Raw genomic sequence first — 6000 nt, 5'->3', positions numbered from 1 at the left:
ATCTGAAGTACTGTGTCCAGTTTTGGGCCCCACACTATAAGAAGGATGTGGAAAAACTGGAAAGAGTCCAGCGGAGGGCAACAAAAATGATGAGGGGACTGGAACACATGACTTATGAGGAGAGGCTGAGGGAACTGGGATTGTTTAGTCTGCGGAAGAGAAGAATGAGGGGGGATTTGATAGCTGCTTTCAACTACCTGAAAGGGGGTTCCAAAGAGGATGGATCTAGACTGTTCTCAGTGGTAGCAGATGGCAGAACAAGGAGTAATGGTCTCACGTTGCAGCGGGGGAGGTTTAGGTTGGATATTAGGAAAAACTTTTTCACAAAGAGGTTGGTGGAACACTGGAATGCGTTACCTAGGGCGGTGGTGGAATCTCCTTCCTTAGATATTTTTAAGGTCAGGCTTGACAAAGCCCTGGCTGGGATGATTTAGTTGGGGATTGGTCCTGCTTTGAGAAGGGGGTTGGACTAGATACCTCTTGAGGTCCCTTCCAACCCTGATATTCTGTGATTCTATGACTTCGTCCTTTAGGGATTTGCAGAGTCTCAGGACAGGCTTCCAAAAGAAGCTGGCATTTATTAGTCTCCTGAAATCCAGGATCTAAGAAGCCTTTGGTTAGTCTTCACTCTTGAGTCCTTGCTGATGGAATCCCCTCCCTGCAGCCTTCTGGGTTTCATCTCTTGCTGCCTTTCTGCTTCGACAGTTCTGGACACATCATTTGTACCGACGCAGCCCTGCCTCATGGGACTCTGACCCCATTTCCCCACCCCAAGGAAGAAACTAACCCCTTCCCACCCAGTGGCTAGCAGTACTAAGTGGGATGGGGGAAACTGAGTCACATATCTTTCTCATAAAAATATTATTACTCCTTCTCGCTGGTCTATGGACAATATGATCAGGACATACAAGCAGAGAAGTTAGAGAGGAAAAAAAAACAATAACATTCTGGAGACCACAACACACCATGACTTTGTTGCTTACAATGCAGAACCCGAACACAAGAACCAAAACCAGAGAGAGACAAAACGGGTTGCTCCCCCCGCCAAAATAGAGAAAACTCATCTCACCTTTCTAGGCTGGCCGGCTGCAGACTGCCGGCTGCTAGACCTAGCGTGCATGCTTCCCACCAGCCAGCCTGCAGGACCAGGAAAACACCTGAGAATTTGAAGTGATATACCACAGATTTCAATACACTGTGCCATAGAGTTTCTCAGCTGCTCTCCCAAGTTGCCTGAGCCTTTGTCTTCCAAGAACATATTTTTCCCGTTGATGGTAGTTCCCACTAAGAATTCTTCGCTCTTGTGCTCCAAGGCTCCTCCGTCGGCCTTCCAGGAAATGCTTAGCTGGTCCGTTCTGTTCACAAACATGGCAGAGAGGCAAGGTGGGGGAGGGAATATCTTTTATTGGACAAATGGCCTTCCCATGTTCTCCGTAGTCTGCGCTTGGAGCGATCAGCTGGTCTGAGCCTTGGATCATGTCCACCAGAGGAAGCTGACGAGCATAGCTATGCTGAGATAATTCCCCATGTAGACATTCTTATCTGAATTCTTCCTGCACCATTGGACCTCGCTTAGGACTTCGTCAGCCCTGTCTATCCTCTTTGCGCATCCTCTCTCTCTCGTTAAGCCCCGGGCGTTTTCTCTACTGCTTGATGAAGGCATTCTTTGTCAGTCCCTTCGGTGTCTTCCTCCGGCTGGGTCACTGGGGCGGATTCCTCATGCGCTCACACCCCAGTGTCGATCAGGAGTAACTCCACCGGAGTCGATTGGGGCCCATTCCCCTCTCACATCGATGTCGACCAGTGGAGTTACTCCTGGAGTTCATGGGGCTGATTCTGATCTCTGCCGGAGATGGAGGGTTTACATCCAGAGTAACACACCAGGGGCCCCCTCCTTTCTTAGGTCCATCCCAGATCTCCTTCTTCCAGCACTTCCAAGGTCTAGAACACCTTCGTCCATCTGACGGTCGGTGTCATAAACATACAGCTCAGGGTAGCATAAAATCCCTCTTTTACCTGTAAGGGGTTAAGAAGCTCAAATAACCTGGTTGGCACCTGACCAAAAGGACCAATAAGGGAAGAAGATACTTTCAAATCTTGGGGGGAGGTTTTGTTTGTGCTCTCTTTGTTGTTCTCTCTGACTGAGAGGGACCAGGGCAGGAAAAAAACATCTCCTAAAACCCTACCTGAAATAAACATCTAAGGTTATAAAAATTGTAAGTAAAGCAAGGAAATGCGTTAGATTATCTTTTGTTTTAGCTTGTGAATTTTCCCTATGCTAAGAGGGAGGTTTATTTCTGTTTTTTGTAACTTTGAATTTGAGCCTAGGGGGAAATCCTCTGTGTTTTAAATCTTTTTATTACCCTGTAAAATTACTTTCCATCCTAATTTTACAGAGGTGCTTCTTTTACTTTTTTCTTTATAATAAAGTTCTTCTTTTAAGAACCTGATTGGTTTTTAGTGTCCTAAAAACCCAAGGGTCTGGTCTGTGCTCACTTGGTTAACCTATTGGTTGGTATATTATTCTCAAGCCTCCCCAGGAAGGGGGGGTGAAGGGGCTTGGGGGGATATTTTGGGGAAATAGGAACTCCAAGTGGGCCTTTTCCTGAATCTTGGTCTAAATCACTTGGTGGTGGCAGCAGTACCATCCAAGGACAAGGAAAGGATTTGTGCCTTGGGGAAATTTTAACCTAAGCTGGTAGAAATAAGCGTAGGGGGGTCTTTCATGTGGATCCCCACAGCCGTTCCCAGGGGAGGGAACCCTGACAGAAGGTTTTGACCATGATTTCAGCTGCTCGAGCCTCTGATGTCTGAAGTCCTGAACACCGCATCAAGTAGCTTGAAGCGCGCGACGCGCCCTCAGTCCAGGCAATATTACGGCCGTTTAAGCTAGGTAAGAAGCTCTAGCATGTCCACTCTTATCCACTGCTCCGAATGCAGCCTCCTGGCCCAGGACCTAGGAGAGAGCTCAGATTCTAAGGCCAGTGGTAGTAGGCGTCTAATTTCCATTGGTTTTCGGATGTTTGCAGCACTGTTGTAGCCATGTTGGTCCCAGGATAAGAGAAAGACAAGTTGGGGAAGGTAATGTCATTTATGTGGGTGCAAGAGACAAGCTTTCGAGCTCCACAGAGCTCTGGGAAAGGCACATGAAGGAGATACCACAGCTCTGTCCCCAGACTGAGACGAAGGACCAGAAACAGAGGAAGGATGCAAAGATCATTCCACAGCAGCACAGATCGACAGAGCCCTGGCACTGGGCAGAACGGACTTGGTCTTATCTTCTGCTCTTTTGTGTGAACCTAAGGACTTCCTGATGCCATGTGCCAGCTGACTGACAAATCCGACCCTGTTCTGAAAGTCTGTCGGGTGTCACTGCAAATCCTTGCGGAGGTGCGTGTCCCCGAGGAGCGTAAAAGCCTTGGACTCACTGGGCAGAGCTCACGGGGCCAAGTAGAAGTGAGGGCGCCCAGAGGCTTCGTCTCGGAGGTGTTGAGGCTGTGTGGATGGTCTTGGAAGGACTGGAACCCCTTGGGGGTCTAGCACACTAAAGAGGTCTTCCCAAGTGTCTGCTTAAGCATAGATCCTGAGGATCCGTGACAGGGGATCTCCTTCAAAATCCCACGGCTACCACTAGCAAAGTGTTTTTGACTTGATTTGGTCAGGAATTTTTGGCATGGAACTTTATTTTCCTCAGAAAATGCCAGTTGGCCAATACCCAAACTTCCACCACAAGGGGGCAGACACAATAATTTCTTCTTTGCAACAACAACAACAAATATGTAAAAAAAAAATTTTTTTTTAAATCCTGTTTTGACACATTTTCAGAGTGAAACGTTTTGCTTTGCCAACTTTTGATGGAAAAAATGTTGAAACCCCTGCGCTAAGGCATTAGACCCCACTCCCTTCCCAGAGCCAGGATAGAACCCGGAGTCCTGGCTCCCAGCCCCCCTGCTCTGACCCACCAGACCCCACTGCCCTTCCCAGAGCCAGGATAGAACCCCGGAGTCCTGGCTCCCAGCCCCCCTGCTCTGACCCACCACACCCCACTCCCTTCCCAGAGCCAGGATAGAACCCTGGAGTCCTGGCTCCCAGCCCCCCTGCTCTGACCCACCAGACCCCACTGCCCTTCCCAGAGCCAGGATAGGACCCAGGAATCCTGGCTCCCAGCTCCCCTGCTCTGACCCACCAGACCCCACTCCCTTCCCAGAGCCAGGATAGAACCCAGGAGTCCGGGCCCCCCAGCTGATAACGCTACTGCAGGTTATAGCTGTTGGGGTTTGTTGCCATCTAGTGGACAGATAAGCATATTTTTAATACAAGGGAACCTCAGAGTTACAAACACCTCCGGAATGGAGGTTGTTCGTAACCGAAATGTGCGTATCTCTGAACGAAACGTGACGACGGTTCTTTCAAAAGTTGACAGCCGAACAGTGACTTAATACAACTTTGAAACTTTGCTATGCAGAAGAAAAATGCGGCTTTCCTTGGATTTTTTTAGTCCCGTATTTGCTCTTTTTTTTTTTTTTGGTCTCTTCTGCTGCCCGATTCCGGTTCCAAATGAGGTGTGTGCTTGACTGGTCAGTTCGTAACTCTGGGGTTCAATACTCAGAAGGATGGAAATATCCGAGTTTATAACGGCGTTGCCGAGAAGAAAATCCAGCTCTTCCCCATGGGATAAAGAGGTCAGAATCTAAAAGACATGTTTTGCAAATGCCACACTTTGATGGGAAAATGTCAAAAACCCTGCTCTAAGCCATTCGACTTGGCAACCAGTGCCTTTGAATTACTGGTCGATGAGGAAGAAAGGAAGGAGGTCCATATTTTAGTAACTGAATTACAGCTGCCAGAGGGCCCCACTCTTTTAGTGGGGTGCCAACCGGGCCAGTAAACCCAATCTAAATCAGGAGCCAGGACTCCGCTGAACCGGTGTGAAAGGTGAATCCGGGCCGAAAGGAAAGAGCAATTGAAGATCAGTAGTGGGAGAATTTCCTGCTCTTCTCATTCCAGTTTCCCAGGAGTGACGTGTGCCCTACACCAGAGCGAACAGTGAGGCAGAGATTAGCCTGGGATCTCACAGCAGGCTCAGGGCAGGGCTGGACTTAGGGCTGGGGACCGACTGGCTAAGCGGCAGTTCTGCAGAAAAGGACGTGGGGATTACAGTGGAGGAGAAGCTGGCTGTGAGTCAGCAGTGTGCCCTTGTTGCCAAGAAGGCCAACGGCCTATTGGGCTGTGTGAGTAGGAGCATTGCCAGCAGATGGAGGGAAGTGATTATTCCCCTCTACTCATCACTGGTTAGGCCACAGCTGGAGTATTGCGTCCAGTTTTGGGCCCCCCACTACAGAAGGGATGTGGACAAATTGGAGAGAGTCCAGCGGAGGGCAACGAAAATAATTAGGGGGCTGGGGCACATGACTTATGAGGAGAGGCTGAGGGAACTGGGGTTGTTTAGTCTGCAGAAGAGAAGAGTGAGGGAGGATTTGATAGGAGCCTTCAACTACCTGAAGGGGGGTCCCAAAGAGGAGGGAGCTCGGCTGGTCTCAGCGGTGGCAGGTGACAGAACAAGGAGTAATGGTCTCACGTTGCCATGGGGAAGGTCTAGGTTGGATATTAGGAAACACTGTTTCATGAGGACGGGGGTGAAGCACTGGAATGGGTTCCCCAGGGAGGTGGTGGAATCTCCTCCTTAGAGGTTTTTAAGGCCTGGCTTGACCCCTGGCTAGGATGATTTAGTTGGGGCTGGTCCTGCTTTGAGCAGGGGGTTGGACTATCCAACCCTGATCTTCTATGATTCTAAACCCGGACTCCTGGGTCCCTAGCCACTAGCCCATAGCGTTACCCCATTCCCTCCCTCAACACTGGCATTACAAAGGTAACCCATTTACAGCACCTGCGTGGGTGTTATAATCTAGCAGGACGCTTCCCATGTGCAGTTCTTGAAGAAGCATCAAACCACTCTGGATAATGGATTATTCTGGATTATTTCTGTTACTGTGGGGCCCC

This window comes from Chelonia mydas, chromosome 28, assembly GCF_015237465.2.
Source record: "Chelonia mydas isolate rCheMyd1 chromosome 28, rCheMyd1.pri.v2, whole genome shotgun sequence".
In the NCBI taxonomy this organism is placed as follows: Eukaryota; Metazoa; Chordata; order Testudines; family Cheloniidae; genus Chelonia; species Chelonia mydas.
Note: the sequence above shows the minus strand (reverse complement) of the source record.